Source organism: Synchiropus splendidus, chromosome 2 (assembly GCF_027744825.2).
Source record: "Synchiropus splendidus isolate RoL2022-P1 chromosome 2, RoL_Sspl_1.0, whole genome shotgun sequence".
NCBI classification, from domain to species: domain Eukaryota; kingdom Metazoa; phylum Chordata; class Actinopteri; order Syngnathiformes; family Callionymidae; genus Synchiropus; species Synchiropus splendidus.
Genome location: NC_071335.1, coordinates 38,302,540 through 38,323,772, shown reverse-complemented (window position 1 = coordinate 38,323,772; position 21,233 = coordinate 38,302,540).

Sequence of the window (21,233 nt, the reverse complement as noted above, 5' to 3'; positions counted from 1 at the left end):
TTGAAATAATGCATCTATATTTTATGTAAGCAGCTTTGTAAATACTATTATAATGCCACATTATTTATAATTTAAAATGCGAAATGTTCTGTTAGTGAGCCCTGAGCACCCTAGTATAGGTGTGACAGTGTGTGAGTCGCTCACTGTCTGTGGCAGACCTTTCCACGGTGTCCCACACACCATGTGGCTGGGATGGGCTGCAGCCGACCCATGACCCGGTGACAGGATTAAGCCATTAAAATGAACGACTGAAAACACACTTGCTGAACAAACAGTTGCAGGCAATAAAAGCACATAAATTATAAGTTCTGTCCTACACGTGTCCTCATGCTTTGGGTGCTCATAGAATTTTGAAAAATACTTCATTAGTCTCATCAACAATTTTAAACGCAAGATAAGTTTCCTTTATTAGTCCCAGAAATTCCACATTCACAGCAACAAAAGCAAAGCAATAGAAAGGAAATACAATAGCAAAGAAATCTGCATCACCGGTATTTGGCGGCACATGACTTTGAGGTTAAAGTGATTTGTTAATCTAACAATAGCAGCAGACAACTGTCATCAGAAAGCATTTTAAATTTGATGTTTGATGAATAAATTTAACCTGAATCTCATCTGAAGACTAGGACCTGGAGGGTAAAGACAAAAGCTAATTTATTCCTCACTCACATTCAGCAGAGGGTGGTGCCACGGTCAATAGTATGTTGTATGTCAGTTTTCTTAGTTTTATCTATGTAACTTAATTTGAACACACCATATGGAATATAATACTAATAATTTTAAATATTATTTGAATACAATATTATTATGTTATGTGATGTAATATACTGTTAGTATTGTATTATATTATATATTCTATATATATATATATTATATTGTTGTTGCTGTCGATATTATTCTTAAAAAAAATACATTTGTAACTGTAACTAAAACAATATTTGCAAAATACAAATCCCCGCACCCTTAGTACCCCTCTCAAAAATATACTAAATTAGTTAATTCATCTGAATAATAATAATAATAATAATACTTTTTTTTTAAATGGGTAACCTTTAAAAACTGAACTTGCAAGTTTTCTACTTTGCGCCGAATTTCTTTTGTTGGATGAGGAACAGAACAAGTGTTTTGTCTTCTTGTCAGGTGCATGTTATTAAGACCACAAGCACAGTGAGAAATGGGTTTGACTGCGTCTATTCATTCAAGATGGCCTTGAAAGTTTTACAGCGCTAAATATTAATTATTTTGAGCAGTTTTCAGCCTTTTTCTTTTCACCAAAAGGAATAGTCAGTCTGAAGCTGGTCCATCTCTGAGGAAGTTGCTGTGTGTGTTTGTTTCAAACTTCATCCTCTATGGGGATTTTGAAAAGTTAGTTCTGGTAAATACAAATGAAACCACCTGCACATCCTGTTTTACTAGTGAACCTTCAAATGTGTTGCAAAATCGTCTGTTAATAAAGTTTCCTCTGGCCTTGAGTAGTTCCTCCCTCATACACGGGAATGTGGTGTTGAGATAAAGATGAATGATCCTACAAGTTAAAGCTCAACACTTTTACTGGCTGTCGGTATACAAAGACGCTGTAAATGAATTATATTATGCACTATAATCTCTTAGATACACACTCGCAGGCCTACAGGAGCACACAGGCCGCAGGAGGTCTTGGCTCAGACTGCTCCACGTGTCTGAGTAGTCCTTGGGTTGCAGCCTTCTCGGGCGGATTTATGAATCTGTGTATGTCTGTGTGTGTGTGTGTGTGTGTGTGTGCCTTTACTTGAGAGGACCAATTCTTGAAAACTAACCTAGTTGTAGGGACAAGGCTGAACCTCAATTTAAAGATTATAACCTCAAAAAAACAAGGTAGAGTAATGGTTACGTTTATGCAGTGTTTGAATGGTAAGGTTTAGGGATAAACATTAAGGCAAGGGGAAGCATTATGACAATGAGTGTCCTTACTACGATCTGGCTTGTGGAGCTTTGCAGAGAGGCCACAGTGATGGTTTGTGTCCATTCCAGAATGACTGCCAATACAACCACAAACAGGGGCAAAGTGTTGACTTTTTCAAACCAGCGTGTCTCCAGCAAGCAGGCTTAACACGGCGCTGAGAACAGAACTGTCTTGGTCTAAACTAACACTCCTTGAGTCTTGAAGATAACAAAAATAAATTGAAAAACAGCCATAAATAAGGATGTATTTTTGTCTTTTACTCCACTCTCTCTCATGCTTTTCTATGCAGGTCAGAGATGGACAGTTCAGCACTCCACCAGCACAAAGAACTGAAGGTCATTGTGTCAACTTTGGTAGTATCCAAGGGTGATAAGAATAAATACATTTATTAATGATATCTCAACTCTGTGAGAAACACGCAAGTTGTGAGCACTATAAGCATGTTGAACATGGATGTTTTGTTTTTTTGTTTAGCAGACGCTAAAAATTACGCAATTCACATGAGGTGAACATAATAATTTACATTTTCTTCATCCAAAAAACAACACTGTACTGTGTAATAATAGCCCAAGTTTCAGATTTATTGCCGCAGAAGAGCTGAGGCCCACACACATCACCCTCTTAAAGATGCAATCCATTGCAAGTTGTCTTGATAGTTAGAAGTCTTTCCTTTTATTTATTTGTTTTTAAATCAGTGCATATAATGTATGCTCATATAATTGGCAAGATGTTCTCAATGATGTAATGTAATGATGTACTGTGGAGGTAAATGAAAGTAAATAACAATATGGGGATTAAGACTAATGATACATTAATATACAGAATTTCTTTAAAATCATGACACTACAATGAGAGTAGATCAGTGCTTTAACTTGCAGCCCTGGCAGTGGTTGGATATGAAAATGAATATGTAGAAACTCGAACGGAACACTCCAAAGTTCCAGCGACAATAACTATTTAGCGAAGTTCATTTAATGTTTGAATAAGCCAAAATAAATCCATCCACCCCATGCATTAATAGCCGGAGCTTTACACAGGACAGATTGAGAGATCGTGGTGTGAGTCATGGAAGTGAACTTGGCTCCACACCAACTCTCCACTCTGCCTCTTGGCTTTGGTACAAGTAGTGCATTCAGCGATGCCTTCATGTGTGCGTGCTCAAACGCTTATGTGTGTCTATATATTTTCGAGTCCTGCACCCTAGTCTTTTTTACTCTGATTTCCTGTACCCTCTGACGCTCGACGGTGACACTCACACTAAAGCCTCACTTAACAAGCGTTTTATCTCCAAATGAGATTGACCCCCATTAATGGCCACCTGTTCTGGGTCCATGGGGAACGTGCTGCAGCCAAACAGTGTGCTGTTTAACACGACTGAAACACAACAATACAAGAGGGCGGAGGGTGGAGTGCGCGTCAAAAGGAAGCTATCGGTTTTTAATTCTGTTTTGCTCTGACTCAAAGGCTGGTGAAGAGAAGGGAGCATTAAAACGAAACTGCAGCAGCGGAGCATGCTGTTGTCCTTTGTGTTTGGATGGGGCTCTGGGTTATTTACACACTCCTTAACATTCTAAGGGCAAAGGACGAAGGCGCGATAGGTGAGCAGATTGACAGAACCACGATGGAAGTGCGTTCCTCTCCATCTATTCAGAACCTTCAATTTATTTTTCTAAAGCTGACACTTTCCACAGATCCTTGCAGTGAAACTAATCACGCTCTCTGAATAGAATCCGATTCATCTTCAGGGCTACTCAGACTAATTCCACATTAGTACTCTGCCCCTTCCTCCAGTGCGCCTCTCTCAGTGCCGCTCAGCTCAGTAACTCGGAATGAAATTCAAGCATGATTTTTCAGCCTCCGACTAAATCAATTCAGATTCATCTCAACAGCTCACACTCATGTGCATTAAGGAAAGATCTTTGAGCTCCATGATCTCTCTTGCGTCTTAGCACTGGTGTTTTGTTACTCATGTTGCTTCTGCAAAGAACAGTGCTAGTTAATTTTCTAAATATTTTGACAGATTTACTGTTGGTAAAACATCAATGACCGTTTTCATTATGTGGAAAAGCTTGTTAACTGGTGGCTTCAGTGTTTACGCAAGGTGGCATGAATTTTGTCGACCCCTCCACACCCCCACTATAATTTAATTCCAGCCAATAAAGAAGAGTGAGTGTGACAGACACCTGATAACAAGCTGCCCTGCAGTTTGCAGGAGAGCTCTGGAGTCAAATTTAGTTCTGCCGCTGGTCATTTGCATGAACGTCTCCTGAACCGCCTGCCGAACCACCATTCCACCGTTCCTCTACTTTCATCTGAACATTCTGTCTCTGTCTTTGGCTCATTCATTTCCAACCCCCGATTCTGATCATTTGGATGGGTGAGCAAATACTTTTGGTAATATAGTGTATATATTTGGGGCAAATAAAGAGTAAAACATTCTGACTCATCTGAACCTCTTTTGGGATCATCTTGGGTCTCGAGAGCTCTCTAGCCAAGTGTACCGCTGGGAGGAATCAAGACTGAGAGGCAGTCTTTAGCTTGCCTCTCTCAGTTTAGGAACTGTTTTCAAGCTTTAATCGATGAAATCTTTAGGGTGATGACATCATAGTTGACGTCTGACTCATCGCCAGATGCAAAAGAAGCAAAACGCCCCTCAAGGTGCAACTCTACAGTGTTGGAAAGCACGTCTCTTCTTCAAAACATTTATCTACCACTTTCTGCTCCACTTCTATCGCCCATCTGTCTTTCTCCTGTCATCTGCCCCTGTGTCCCCCACCCATCCGTCTCTCTACACATCCTTTCCTTGAGTGTGTAACCAAGGGTGCGCAATGCCTGGTCAGAGAAAATGTTCCCACATATCAAAAGGCTCTGGGGTTCCGAGTGGAAGTGGCCAAGAGAAGTAAAAGGTCAAGTTGAATACAGTGGGTGAGGAGAGAGGGATGAGGGCAGAGCTTTGGACGATGGTGATTAATACCAGCAGAAGAGAGCGGCTGCAATGCTGAAAGGACACAGAGAGTGGGAACTAATGCAGCACAGCTTTGTCCTTTCTATCCTCCTTGAACTATCCATTCATGCTACTTCTCTATTGTGTGCACTGTTGTAGTTGCTGTCATTTTTGGTCTGGTCCATTTTCAAGCTGAAACCATCTAAAGAGGTCATGAACTTGTGGATTAATCACAAAATGTAAATTGCTACTCTATCATGGACTGTAAATGCCTCATCCATTTGTCAATGTAAAGAAGAATCTAACTGGTGCCTTCTTCATTGCTCAGAAAATAGACATTAATACATATCAGACGTCCATGTTTGTTTTCTCATTATACAACAGACCTAGTAATCTCAAAATTTTCTGATGTCTGATGTTCATGAAACCAAAATGTCATGTGTTTCAACCACATGGCATAGCACTATGGGATATGCTGCAGTGGCTCCCAACCTTTTCAGTTTCAAGGACCAGTTTAATGCCAGCAATATTTTCAGGTACTCGCTACTAAATACTACAAATTACAGCGATATGACAGGCAAAATGACTTATTGATTTATTGTAAATATAATAATGCAATGCTTCACGCCAGCAACTGAAATTGAGTTATAAACTTTTTGGCTCTGCTTTTTTGATAAAGACATATGCTGCCACATTACCGTTTGAGTCACAGTCGAGAATTACTAAAATAACAATGGCTTGCACGGTGGCATCACTCCCCACAATAAACACAGTTACGGTGACATGAAATGAAGCTGAAGAGTTCCCATGATGCTCTGCTGCCTCATCATCACAGAGCAGTGTCACACCGGTAAATTCTGGTTCCAACACGCAATTCCGAACCAGCGTGTTCAGACAGGAACAGAACTGGTTCGGAACCTGAAATGTTGGTTCACAGCTCGAAGTTGGTTCGAGCTTGAGAACCGTCACATCATCGATGGTTGTATCATATTCTCTCTTTACAAAATGAGATGGACGTTGAGGAAGTGCTGGAAATTAGGTTAAATGAAATTGAATATATGCTTTGTTCGCTCAGGCCTGAGACGGCTACGTGACCTTAGGCAACAGACCCATCTGCAAAACAATGGCTGCATACACAAACTCTAGGTACCAGATCCTTTCGATGTCATCGTCTTCTGTGCTCTCCATCATCAAAAGTTGTCACATGATTGATTTTTGCATGAAAACAAATAAATAAAAACAAATGTGATAGGTTGATGTGCTGCAGAGCATTATGGGAACTGTTGAAGTTTATTTCCACTCACTGTAACTGAGTTTCATTTGCGTCAATATGTAAGCTGTGGCCTGGTACCGATTGACCCACAGACCAGCCCAATCCCTGTCAGAAAAATGTCAAAGGGAGCAGAGGAGCGGTGCTGTGAAGTATGTTAAGTTATTTATAGCAAGTGACCACCCTAAACATATTAGAAATTATTCTAAAGATGGGCATTTATTTCAAAGAACTTGATGGCAATCTAGGGTCAAATTGGAGTGTTGTATAACTTACAAGCAGTGCTGGAACACCCCAAACAAAAAGAATAAATTTCCCCACTGTAGAGCTAATGAAGGTCATCTAAGTCATTGCCTCGTTCCATCCCTCCCCTTTTTACAGCAAACATACTGAAATAACAAAGATAATCAAATGAGAAAGTTATGTTTCAGTTGATGAGCATAATGAGCATAATGAACAAAAAACAATGGACAAGACAAAAATGTCAGAGACAAGAACAATGTCAGTTTTATTGTTATAATCTGACACCCGGAGGACCACATAAATACAGTCAAAGGGCCGGATTTGGCCCCGGGGCTGCACTTTGCTGAGGTCTGCTCTGAGGTATAAAAAGGAATCAACTCAAAAGGGTTTGACTTCAGGAAAACAGCAGCAAAATTATTTTCTTATAAGCAGAGAAACACACAGGGTTGAATCAGTAAATCATCATTTCGCTATGTTCATTAATTCTATCATTGTCAGTCATGCAAATTGCTAAATTCCCACCAGTATATAAAACCTTTATAAGCTGTTGCAACCAAAGGCTGGCACACTGCGACAGTGGTCACCACCTCTGTGCAACCGCTCCAAAAGCATCAAATCTCACGCCACCAATCAGACCTTGAGAGCCCTGCTGGAGAGCATTAACCACATTGAGCCAGATAAATAACCAAATCTGAGGGTACTGGGGCACACAAACACGCAATATGAGATAAAATGCCTGACGGCAGAGGGGGCAGCAGAAAAGCCTTTAGAAATGTCTATAAGATACTGAGAGGTGAAAGTGAGAAAGAAACTGTTCACGTCAAAATAAATTTGGTTGACATGTTTTGTTTTTTTCAATGCTTAAAAAAAGTTACCATCCCATTGAAATTTATTTGCAACTCTACTAATGCTTACATTTTTCACTCAGACAATGGGAGGCGATGGCTATGTCATTGAACTCAGAAGAACTCAAAAAAGGATGAGCGTATTTCAATTAATTGATGCGAATTTGTAGTTTTGTCATGTTAACAGAGCCCAGCTGATGTTGCATAGACATGCCGTCCCACTTGTTATCAAGACTTCAGCCAAAACAGTATGAGTGGGCAGAGTGACACATCTGCAGTTGACGCACTTCACTTCTCATTTCCACAGTAAACCAGAGCAGCCAACTTCTGAGAACTGAGAACACATTGCTGCGAGACTTCATGTGCCAGACTAAAAATGTGCAGGATGTGTCAGTGTCGACAGTCTGTCAGCTTTTCCAAGCTATGAACACGTTATCATTACTGTACTGTACTTCTACACTCCTCTACCTGGCTGCCTACATACCCCTCTGTTCATCTCTCTGAATATATGGAGCAGGTCTTGTTCGCACAATCCCCACCAGATCATTGTTTTTCAGTGTTAATTTCCTAGATTGCCTGAATCCCTGAACAAAGATCTTGATCCTGGTTCTGCCTTCTGCCAGCACTGCTTCCCACATGTCCGTGAGCCTCTTGTGTGATAGGAACAGACTCTCAGATTGGTATCTCTTCTTTCTTGACTGATTTCCATCTTATACTCAGTAAACTGACTCATTCTGATATTGTCTGTAAGACTCATGCTTTTGGTGCTTTTGCACTCAAATGTGACACTGGATGTCGGCCAATGCATTTTTATAATCAACCACAATAGCATGTTGCAGCCGGACTTACGAATATATGAATCAAAAGTGATGTATAGTACAAGAACCGACATGATGTTGTCACAGTTCACTTCCTGTCTGCTCTTGTTTTGTCAATCTACTTCCTGTTTTGTTCCTTCGGTTTAGTTGCAGGTCTCACTCTGGTGATCAGAGATTGACTCCTATAAGCAGTCTGGACATTGGACCGGAGGCCAAAGTCTCTGATCGCTCCTGCTGGTATTTGGACTACTTTGTTTTTTAGCATCTATTCGCCATCAGCCAGTGTCTTTTGCAACCCATGCTCACTCCCATGGCGTAACACCAATATTTACATTCAGAACGTGGACTTATGAGTCCTATTCTGATGCCGAAGGCAGCCTTCAGCGTAAAAGGGGATAGCAACATGTCTTTTGCTATTTAAGTCAAATGACTTTGTGTTTCAGTCACTGTGACTTTTGGTACCATCCGGAGAGTCCTGTAAGGGGAAATAAATAACAATTGACAGGCAACAAGATTCAAGAGCATCTGTATGTCTCAGCGTCTCTCGCACTCCTGCCATGTTTGTGGAAACTTTCTCTGCTCTCTTGTGACATCCATCTTCAAGGAGGTGATATATGCTGCTTCCACAATTGACAGCTAAAAAGGGTATTTGACTGGCTACTGTGTTACTTGTAAGAACATAAATGATGTACACCAGAATGGTGAGTATCCCTTAAAGAAGTTTGAGTTTTAAAGTATTTTTTTTGTATACACATTTTCCACAGAAAGGGAGAAAATGTTTGACTAGATTTGTCTCCAGTTTGGTCCTCATATTCACCTTTGAATCCATGGCACATGTTTCATTTGTTAACCCGGCTTGTTTCACCGCACTGTGAAGCACCCTCTGGAAAAATTTAAATTCACTCACAATAAGCAAATTTGCTCCCCCACAGGACATTGTTGAGCGTAGCGCAAAAATGCAAGGTACTCCAATCAATGGCGTTGTTCCATGAACACAGGCCTGGAGCCTTCATTTACATGACAAGGACAACTCTGAATATCGTCCCAGCTCTCATATGGGCTTTCTCTTCCTCCATCTCTCAGACGTGCACACACACCCAGTGTGTATCATTTCATCCTCTAAATCACTCCTCCTTGCAAAACCTGTAAAATCCGTACTTTTAATTACACCATGTGAAGATCATGTTTCACCTCAAAACTCACCCAACCAGCACGACTCAGAAGCAGATTTTAGTTTGCACTTACTCAGAGGGCGGGACCAATCACCTTGGGGACGAATTGTTAAGATTGTGTGTCCAGTCTAAGGTGTCCATTTGTTTTTTCCCCCTGCTCTGCACTGTCAAGATGGACCTGTTTACCTCATCTAGACCAAACCACTGAAATGACTTAACACTGTGTAATTCAGATGCCAGTACTGTAATGCTTGTGCAAAAGGCGAAAAAGACTTTGTAAAGAGTGTGTGTGCTGCACCCGTGACAGACAGCAGTGCGCACATGGCAAGCAGAATGAAACCAGCATCTGAGAAGTTTCCCACCACAATTGAGTAACGGGAGTGAAGTTCAATGCTTGTCAAGTTCTTGGTTGACACTGGTTTGAGAAAATTCGGTCCAAATTTTAGACTTGTGTTTTTGACAGGCTTCTTTGCTGTTTACTCTCACTGTTGCTCAAAACAATTGTTGCCACTCATTCTAATGAAAGCTCAACATTTTGTGTCAATATTCCCTGCAATCGATCGCCGAACAGAGACTAATGAGTAGTCCCCTTTTTTGTTGTGAAGTGATGACTTTTGGTCAAAGACTAGACCAGTGGTTCGCAACCTTTTTTGGGATACGCCATTATATTAAATAGTTTTTCAGTCTAGTCTCATCAAACTGTGGAAAGCCAGGAGTGCCACAATGCCATAAAATACAGATGAATGTGAGACACTCAATCGTGGTGAAATACACTGTACAGTAAAATACAACAGAAAGTAACATGGTGGTGAAAAACTCACAGGCATAGGGAAAAGGAGAAAACCCAAGCAGCAATGATCCGTGTGCTGGAGTCATAAAAGTTATCATGCACAATAACATTATTTAATGCTACATTATCTCTCTTAGCTCGATAGAGGAAGGAGACGACACGCGATCCCCTGGTGTTCTCTGTGTTGGAAGCCTTTCCTCAGACGTCTCAACACAAAACCACACAAAGATCCAACACCACATGTGATAATCATTGTCATGATCGTGATCCTTATTTTTGCCAAATGAAAGCAGCAAGTCACTTTGGTCTACATCAGGACAGTCTAGAGATGCAGGACATTGAAAATGATTCCATAACTGGTTCAAGTGAATAAACCATAATGAGATATAATTTAACATTGTGATAAGTCGATCATCCTTCAGTTAACTGGGCGTGAAGGAAAAGTCATTTCATTTCCTTTTGTATTAAGCTGTGCGTGAGTCATCTGGTCTGCATGGCGTGTGTTTCATCCACCAGTGCTCTGATTTAAGTAAGTATTTTTGTCTGAGAAATCAAAGAGAAAGATACGACACTGTGGAGTTGATTTTCTTGTAACACCCACAGGGTGAAAATGAGTGTGGAGCTTCATAAGTCATTATTATGTTGCATAGGTGCTGGACACAATATGAATGCTTGAATTGCATAGCAACAGTAACTAAGGGGGCAGGGCTTGCTCCACACTGCAGACGAATCCAAACACTCCTCGGCCTGCAAATGAAAGGCAGAGAAAGAGTTCATGTGTTTGGCAGCTAAGTGGCTCAATGTGATATCGACTGGCTCACTGTGGCAACCTGCAGAATTCTGCCGCCTTCCCACCAGCCTGGCAGACTCTCTCCTCCTCCCTCTCTCCCATCCCCCACTCCCTAAGCTCCGGGAAGGCAGTGACGTTGGGCTCCCTGCTCACAGAATGGAGAGTGAATAGTGATAGCAGGTTTGGCAGTGAGAGAGAGCAGGGTGAGCAGGACGAGAGACGAAAGGCAGAGCTAAAGATACTCCCGTTCCCTGCACGTGTTGACAATGACACTGGGAGAGTCATTTCGAAGCAATGAGCCAGAAAACCTGGAGCAGCTACTCCCATTCATCCTCCCAAGAATGGCACTCATCACAACGCCACGGCCGCATTCATCAACCCCGTGAAGCACCTGCTTGAAAAAAAACTCTGAAAGCACTGACTCCTTGATATAAGTGAATCATGGTGAAACAATAACGCCATAAAGAGCACTCCTGCAAATGTTTCCAAATGAATACAATGGTGTTTGCTATCGAGCAATGACTCTTCGGGAATACACCTATTGTCCCCACTCGTCTTGTGGCTGAATCATTTGGTCAAAGAATGTCAATGTCAGCGCACTCATGCGTGTCCATGTAGGACGTCTTGTAATTGCCTAAATAGAATATTCATTTCTCTCCACTGTCTCTCTGTAGCAAATCAAAATACCGTTTCATTTCCTTCCATCAGCCTCAGGTCATGTGCAGACGATGAAATAGAGGAAAACACAGCATGTCGTTAAGCTGCCAGCTAATCAACGTTTTCTTGTAATCCGTGTAGCCCTCGCTTCGCTCCCCCCCCCCAGCATCATCACACCGGCTGCACAGGCCTCATCGCTCAGTCCACCTTCATCGCTGCAGCAGATAGATGGCACAGCCTTAATCACCCCCTGCGGAGCACTGTCAGCGTGGCTGCAGGCCGCTCTTAACATTTCTGCCTCATGATCACACTCTGGAATCACCTGCCAATGTGTGAGAAAATATGCTTCCGTTTACGCCGCTCTTACTTAGCCAGACGCAGCCGAAGGCCCAACACCGCAGCACTGTCTGCACGGCTGAAATCGGTGTGAAGCACCACTCCCCAGAAGCAAGAAGACACTGGCATCATCATCCTTTCATCTGACCGGCCTCCTTGAAGGCAGCCCCACAGTTTTAATGTGGTTCATGAACATGCTGCGTACCAGAGTCTGTGTGTGCGTGTGTGTGTGTGAGCAAAAAGTGCCTAAATAAAGGCCAAGCACATGAGACATGAGTCAGACTGGTCAAATTAAAACATAATGCATGAATGGAAAAACAATGTTAGATAGATCCCAGTTACCATCCGCCTCCTGAGGACCAAAACGGGAGAGGATGAGAAGAAGCTTCTTCCTCAGGTCATCCAGCTACTCAACCAAGTCGGATAACCATACTGTCACTTTCGGTCACGCCCGTCTTCCAAACCTCAGCACACAGACTCACACAGCCACACGCACACGTTAAATTAGATTCATGCACTATTATTTTATTTTCACTTTGCACTGTTGTTTTTATACTGTTGTTTTATAGTTTGTTATTATTATTATTGTAGTGTGCATCTTGTATTGCACACTTCTTTTTCAGTGGATGCAGGAGCACATAGAATTTCACCATGTGTTGTACCTCGTATAACTGTTTGTGTGACAAATAGTCCTCTTGAATCTTCAGACATGCATTTGCTTTTATTGTATCCATACATGCTCAAAATATTGTCATTTTATATGGTACATGGTAGCCAAGCTACAAGAACTAGCAACTGCTGGGGTGGAATGGCGTTAGCTGAAGGTTAGTTCACCTGCATGCAGTGTTTTTTTTGTCTTGGGATTACAGGGCAGACGCCCTGGGCAGCATCTTGTCATCTCACGTTTGAGGTGATGAGAGCTCTTGAAAAAAAAATCACCTGCACCGCGAAGTGGTTTTCTATTATCTATCTAATCACCGTATGGGGATTTGGGAAATTGCCGCCTCAGACAGCGCAGGCAGGCCCGTGCAGCAGACTTGTTGCACCAGATCATGGGAGCATTGCATGATAGTTGGTCGACTGTGGGCATTCGAAGGAAACGATAAATCAGCAAGTGACTTTATTTGACTGGTATGACTCATGTCTCATGTGCTTGCTCTTCATTTAAAGATCGTTTCACTCATCCATGGTGAAAAGTTTGACGCAAGCTTGTCTGTCACCTGATGGCTTGCTCTGAAAATGTTGATATCTAACAGTAAAATGCAATTCGAAGTTTGCACATAGTGTTTTATTTTGAAGTTGATGGATCAACTGACTCACCTCAGGGATAACTGAACCACCGTGAATTGACATGTAACAGCATATGGAGAAACACGGTGGCACTAGAAATTACCTCCACGATGCATCTTCGTTGTATTTGCAACATTATTAGAGGGATGGAAAGTAATTATTCATTTACTGAGTGAACTGTTTAAAAAAAAAAAAAATAATCTACCTACAGATCAGCACTATGGTGAGTTGGAAAATGACTATAAAAACAAAACTACTACTCTAAGTTACAAGATGTTGTGGCCTCAATTATAAAACTTTTATAAAACTGTAAGTCTCTCAATGATATTTATAAAAGTCTGCGTACGTACACTCATCCTATGCTAAATTCAGTTGACAAATCACACCCTATCTTAAAGTTGGCGTACGCACGAATGTGCTTTACCCTGCCTAAATTATTCTCATGTAAGGTCAATGCCAAATGAATATTCAAATTGGCACTGCTGTGAGGAGTCGCTCCTGAGTGGTGTTGTGACGTGGCGGGGGGAACCACAGAGACATTCTAAGCACCAAAGGCACTATTAAAAGGTCATTTTGTGATCTTGTTTGAAAGTAAAATGTACATTGAAACGCCATTCACCATAATTTACTTTTTTAATACCTGTAGATGCGTGCCAGGTGGCGTGTGCACTCTGTCGCACCTGTGCACTGTTTATAAATGCAGCCCTACATCATCAACACCAACATTTCTACATAGCACTGCAAAGCTGCTTACTTTACCTCACATTGAACAACACAATCACAACACGTGTATATTTTACAAACGCAGGCTGGAAATATGAGGTTGGATAACCAGAACAGGATCACGTTTCATCATGACTGCCCACCTGAAGTATATTAAGAGGAAAGATGTTCCTGGAATGAAAGGAAGACGCTCACATTCTCCTCTGCGCTCCGCTCAGAGTTTAGTTTCAAGATGCAGTGGTCAAACTTAATCAAAATCAAGCAAGCATCAGCAACTGGAAGAGAGACAGTGACTGAGAGTGAAGAAACAGGCTCAACAACCTTGAGAACGTGAGCAAACATGTTCCTCGCACTACTGGAATAATAGATAACAAGGTAATGTGACAGGATGGATATCTTTCTGGCAATGTAATAAAAAAACATATGATAATAAATCACTTCACTATGCTCCTTTTCAACCTCTCTGTTGTCTTTGATGTAAATTATACATATCTGGAAGGTTACTGTATGTCATTGTCATTGTAAATATATGGCCCCTTTAAGCCAGAAAAACAGAACCAAAGTCAAAGTCTGGTCAGTGTTTTCTGCTGACTGGCATTCATGAAGTTTGCAACTCGGCCTGATGTGGATCAACCATCATGGATCAAGATGCTTTTATTTCAACCTCCTGTCTTGGTGACATACATTTCCATTTAGAATGCATATACCCTACCCTTGATGTGCACCTACTAGAAAGACCCTTTCTGCTATAGTGGGAGGTTAAATTTTCATGTTCTGAAGCTTCCCTGCAAAGTTATGGCACAATGCACAAAAACGCTTTTCAGCCTGAGATAAGGTGGGTTTCGGAACGCCAAACATAAAAGTGTTGATAACTTTCGAAAAACACTTCAGACAGCTTAGATTTGATGTGCACCTACTAGAAAGACCCTTTCTGCTATAGTGGGAGGTTAAAATTTCATTTTCTGAAGCTTCCCTGAAAAGTTATGGCACAATGCACAAAAACGCTTTTCAGCCTGAGATAAGGTGTGATAAGTTTTCATTTAAATTTACAGAGATTGAAAAAGAACAGATTCAAGAACGGCTCTTATTATTTCGGCACCTTATTGCCGCTTCTCATTTTTTCCAATGTCGTTCTGTATCATGCTTTCGTTTATTTGCTTTCAGGGCCACTTTTTTCTTTCAGGTTGATACATTTGGTTTCTGTTGTGTCAGTTTAACATCCTTTATGCAATGTTTTATGCTATGTTCACTTGCTCATAGGAGTCTTCACTCTGCTCCAAAGATACAGCGTCTACTGTATCTGTCTGTCTGTAGGACAGGATTGGAACCTCTCTCTTGACCTATTGACCCAAACACCAGATGAATCCATGTGTCCACTGCTCCGGCCGCTTGTCTGCTGGCTGCTTCGTTCAGCTGTCGTCTCCTCCAGTCTGTTTGGCCATTCTCTCCTGCAGCCTCCTGCCTTGCGGCACACATGTCTGCTCCTAACCTCTCCCAGACACCGGGCTTGGCTGCTGTCACTGGCACTACTTCAGCAATAGCGAAGTGAACCGAAACATGCAATGCTTAAGAACTATTTCCCCCAAGAGCCCTTTCAGTGGCATAAAGGAGCTCCTTGTTTTCATCTACCATGCAGGGAAGTGAGCCGGTGATGGAAAACTGCGGGTAATTGATGTTATTAAGCAAACACCAAAGTCAGTCATTATGATAATGAGCTGAGAATATACAGCAGCGCTGGCGGTTAGTCGCCTCAGGTGGCGGACAGCTTTCCCATTTAGTCCTCTCACCACGTCACCACATCACCAGTCCCACGACATTTCTTTTTGAATTAGTGTGAATCATAGCACAGCGCTCAACCTCATGACTGTAACCTCTGACGCACTCACCAAAGCAAACATCATCATCATCATCCATTACAAGTCATGGAGAGCAGGATGACTCACCACCATGCCAGCGCGCATCTCTGGCTGCACAGGTGACTAACTGCTTCCGTCACTTTGACGTTAGTGCGACTCTGCAGTCATGTCCACTTCTCTGCAAACCGACTCTTTCAGACATTCATTATCAATCTGTTGTGATAATAATCACAAATAAAATAAAATATCGCAGCTGATATTCACTCTGATGTGTCAGCATTAAAGCCATCACTAAGCAGAATGGATTAAACTTCCCACAGAAGACTTTGTTCTAATGAAGGCAAAATAAACAACCTACAGAGCAATGCTAGCAAGCTCCTTATGTTCCAACATGGCTTTAATTTGTCTTTGTTGTACATACAGTATATGCGTGCAATACAATATGAAATGAAATATGGAACATGAGTAAGAGATCTTTAGCATCATTATATATATTGGAAATCTGGTCAAAGATTTGGATCTCAACTGAAAGATTTGGATTTTCTTAATGCCATAATCATGAAATGGTTTATGTATTTAATATATATATATATATATATATATATATATATATATATATATATATATATATATATATATATATATATATATATATATATATATATATATATATATATATATCCCTTAAATTTGTCTTTAAATTTGTCTTAGATGTCATTTTGAACGCCTTTTGGTAGGGCTGAATGATTTTGACTGATAGTGTTTTTGTTTTGTTTTTTTTTGTTTTTTTTTGAGGGGGGAGCGCAGTTGTGTTCAGCACCGTTCACTAAACACAAGCAATAAATCATTCTGTGTATGACAAACGCAAAATCATGACTGAATATCATGAAAGCATGAATCACCATAGAATACTGACTGTGTGCTGGAGCTTTGTAAACATGTAGCACAATAATCATTCAATGTGGAGGAGCTTTGTGTTTTTGTAAACTGTTGCTTTGATTTCCCCAATGTAGGACTAATAAAACATGTCTAATCTAATCTAATCTAAACTCAGAGAAAGCAACAAAGCACAACAATACATAGAAAAATGCATAAACCCAACCCTGATCACAGTGTTGTGCGTCACCTCCAACCCATGGGGCTTTTATTTCCGTGTCTAGAGTGCAATAGAGCACTCAGGGTCCGTTGATGGAAAGCAAAGTGGGACCGGTAAACCTTTAAATTTCACACAGTTTCAGTGCACACTTTGAATTACACTTTGCGCTCACCACAACGACGGACCCTACCATGATATCATCTTGATTCTTGACGGTGTGAACAACAAGGAAAGCGATCCAATAAAGAGCAAGCATGAGACATGGGTTGAATCGTTCAGATATTCTTTGACTGTTGTTGAGCTGATCCTGTGTGGCCATCAGACAGTGCAGTCACCGCTGAAGACACCATGTGGACTGGTGGAGTGTGTTGCCAGTTTTTGTACTGAGGTCTCGTGGATCAACTCCAGGGTATGTTTTTTGTTTTTTGTTCAGGTCTACCTTTTGGTTGCACCTATGTCATTGAGTATGTATGTTGAGTCAATGACAATGAGTGATCTTGGAGGAGAGTATGTCTCTGTCATTCCATTGAAGTAGAGGAAGGATAATAATCCTATTTATGAACAAATCTAAATGTACTACTGAAGCACTTTCAAAAGGGAAAACCATTGAAACCATGAAACAGATTTAAATTCCATTTTGTGCCTTAAGCTGATGGGGAGGGTGGTCCACAGACAGAAGGGACACAGAGCATAATGAGTGGTTGCCCACAGTGGACTTTGACAGACTAGTCAGTGGAAGATAAATCTTGGGACCATGTTAAATTATATCAGGTTATCTGGGTTCAGATTTTAATATTGTTTTCTTGGTTGTTCGTGTGAAATGAACACCTAATAAAAAGTCAAGAAATGAATGAATGAATGAATGAATTATTCATTAGTAATAAAAAAAGAAACTAACTTTCACAAACGTCCATTTAAACAAGCTGCACAATTTAATGAGAATCCATACAGGTTAAGAGAACTCAAAAATCCAATCTCAAAATATTGGAATATTTCCTCAGACCAAGTAAAAAAAAATTATAATAGCAAAATAAAATCAATCATTTGAAAATGTCCATTAATGCACTCAGTGCTTAGTTGGGTCCAGGTATCAAAAGCCACTGTTCACAGACGTGTCCGGGAAATGGGCTACAATAGCCATATTCCCATGGTCAAGCCACTTCTGAACTCAAGACAACGGAAGAGGCGCCTGACTTGGCCTATGGAAAAGAATCACTGGACATTTGCAGAGTGGTCCAAAGTCCTCTTTTCAGACGAAAGCAAGTTTTATATTTCATTTGGAAGTCAAGGCACAAGAGTCAGGAGAAAGGCTGGAGAGGAGCAAAATCCAAGTTGCTTGAAATCCAGTGTGAAGTTCCCACAGTCAGCAATGGTTTGGGGAGCCATGTCAGCTGCTGGTGTTGGTCCACTGTGTTTCATCTAGTCCAGAGTAAATGCAGCTGTGTACCAAGAGATTTTAGAGCACTACATGTTTCCGTCTGGTGAAAAGCTCTATGGAGATGATGATTTCATTTTCCACCATGATCTGGCACCTGCCCACAGTGCCAAAACCACCGGTAACTGGTGTACTGACCATGGCATTATTGTCCTGGATTGGCCTGCCATTTCCCCTGATCTGAACCCCATTGAGAATATGTGGAGTATTGTGAAGAAGAAGCTGAAAGACACCAGACCCAACAATGTAAATGAGCTAAAGGCCGCTATTGAAGCATCCTGGGCATCCATAACACCTCAACAATGCCACAGGCTGGTTGTCTCCATGCCACCCTGCAAAAGGATTCACAACCAAGTACTGAGTGCATTAATGGACATTTTCAAATGATTGATTTTGTTTTGCTTGGTCTGAGGAAATATTCTAATATTTTGAGAGAGGATGTTTGAGTTCTCTTAAGCTGTAAGCCATAACCAGCAATATTAAAATAATAAAAGGCTTGCAATATTTCAGTTGATTTGTAATGAACCCAGAATGTATGACATTTTTGTTTTTTTAATTGCATTACAGAAAATAAAGAACTTTATCACAATATTCTCATTTTCTGAGACAGTCCTGTATACGTACATGTGAAGCTGTGCACTAATAGATTTCATTGCACCTCCACGCTGTCAATCAAAGCCGGCTAAGCACTGCTGGAGAAAAAAGTGCAATTGCAACTCAATGACCAGTCCAGCCCTGCGTGCACGTGAAGGTGTGTGTGACTTCTTGTCTGTCACTGTGATGAATTTCAAAGATGTTGTTTTTGCACTACCTTCCAGCCAGGACCAAGCAACGGCCTAAATGTGGCAACACAAACAACAGAAGTGTCTACTGCCCTGTCCAGGTGGAGAAGTTCCATCATCTTGGGGTCTTGCTCACGAGGGAAAGGAAAGATGCAGAGTACGGTCGACAAATGAATTAGTGTGATGGTGTCAGAAAGAGCTGAGGCTGGATTCTCCCTAAGAGATAAGGTGAGGAGATCAGTCACTTATGAGTGACTCAAAGCAGAACAACAGCTCCTCCAAAAAAAGAGAAGCCTGTTGAGGTGGCTGCGGCACCTTTTTTGGATGCTCTGGCCATGTCCAAAATGAGGGGCCAGGGGCAGAACCAGGTTACACTAGAGAGACTTGGTCTTTTAATTTATCTGCCCCCACAAGAGGGGAAGTCCTAGTCTTTCAATGAACATGCCATCACTGATATCTGCAACCCCCAATTGATAGCATTTCAAAATGCAGAAAGCTTTTCATTGTATTTAGTGACTCAAAATATCCACTCCTCCTTTTCTGCACTTGTTTTACTGTCTGTCTCTGGCGCAAGCACAAATAAAAAGGCGTCATGAGCTCAGGTTGTTTAAAGAGGCAGTAAAAGCAGCATAACAGTGGTGACTCACTGTTGTCATACGTTGTAAAAAAGCAGCCTAAAGTGCTCAGCAGATGTGACTGCAGTTAGAGCTATTATTCGTTTTTACTTTGACATATAAGCCTTATATTATGATGCTAAGATGCAAAAAAAAGAATAATGATTCTTCATGTAGATGAGTTACAACTTACACGATCCTGAGTGCAGTTTCAACTAAGTATTGTCATGAGTGTGTAAACAGTTTGTTTGAGCAAATTTGCTCAGTTTTATGACTTGCGCTCTCCCTACTCTTGACTTGTGCCTCTGCTGTTATTTAATCAGCAGTGCAGTGACGCAGCCAGAGCATCACTTCTTCCAATGTGGAAATGTCATCCTAATCTCCTCCTCTTTAGAGTGACGTGGCTTTATGTCTAACCATTAGTCCAAACTGTCCCTAGATTTAAAAAACAAAAAGTATCTATCCTAAACCAAAGAACATGAAAGGAAAAAACATATGAAGTAGATCGCACCAGAAGGGAGCTAAATATACACAAGTGAGAAAGTAATGTCTTGATTTAATGGAATATTTTTATAGTTTATGGAACTCAATTCATAACCTCGTTCATCTGTTTGCTTTCTGCGACTGATCAATTAATGAACTGCACTGAAAGAAACGAGCGAATCCTGTCGTTCATACCTTCCACCCATCATTATGTTCCCTGATAATATTGCTGTATGGAAATGCATCTCGCCTGGCGTCAGGTGACCTATGACGCTCGCCCAGTGTAACTTTGTGTGAACGTGTGAGGTCCTTTTCGGAGCAGCTCTGTGGCCGATAGAAGCTGTGCCGCACGCCTGAGCACGAAACTGTACCAACCCTCGAGCCAACCTGGGCACGAGCAGCAGCGCACCCGCGGCACCGCCCCCCTCCACCGCTGCACCCCATCACCCTATATGGACACACGGTCGTGCCTTTCTGCAATAGGCCGAGCGCTACAGCCTGCAGGAAGCCCGTGGTTAATAACCCTTTCACTGCTGAATTTTATTTCATTCCAGCGAGTGAAACAATGCGACCTTGACGCTGCCCTCGATCATCCTTTGGCTGGTTTCACTCGCGGTGAATTGACGTCTCGAGTATACGGTCGACTCAGAAAACAAATATACATGAAGCACACCGCTCAACGAGCGCTCGTGTCAACAGTTTATATTGTCGTCGCATGACGATCACGAATCACCCACTGCAACCGGGGCTGCAGGGAATCGAACCCCCGCAGATGATTCTGACCTACGACTCCGTCAACAGACCGGGAAACATCGACACATGACGCAATCTAAAGTATAATCTCCGTGTTTGACCTTGGCCAAGTGGAACTGTAAGCGCGGACTCTGATCCCCATCGCGCTTCACCGGCAATGATTCACGCCGGTTTATCCTCCGTGCGGGGTGTCGACAAGGGCATCAGATGGAATTGCTTCCAATTTCGCACTGAACACGGAAGAGATTCAGCTGGCCCTGATGTGTCAAGGTCGCAACGCCGCTGCGCCTCTTCAACGCGTCCAGCTTTTGTTTATTTGAATGGCTTATCTTCAGAATAATGCACATAGTGTGGACGTGAGAGTCGGTTGGTACAGTAACCCTGGCGAGAGGCC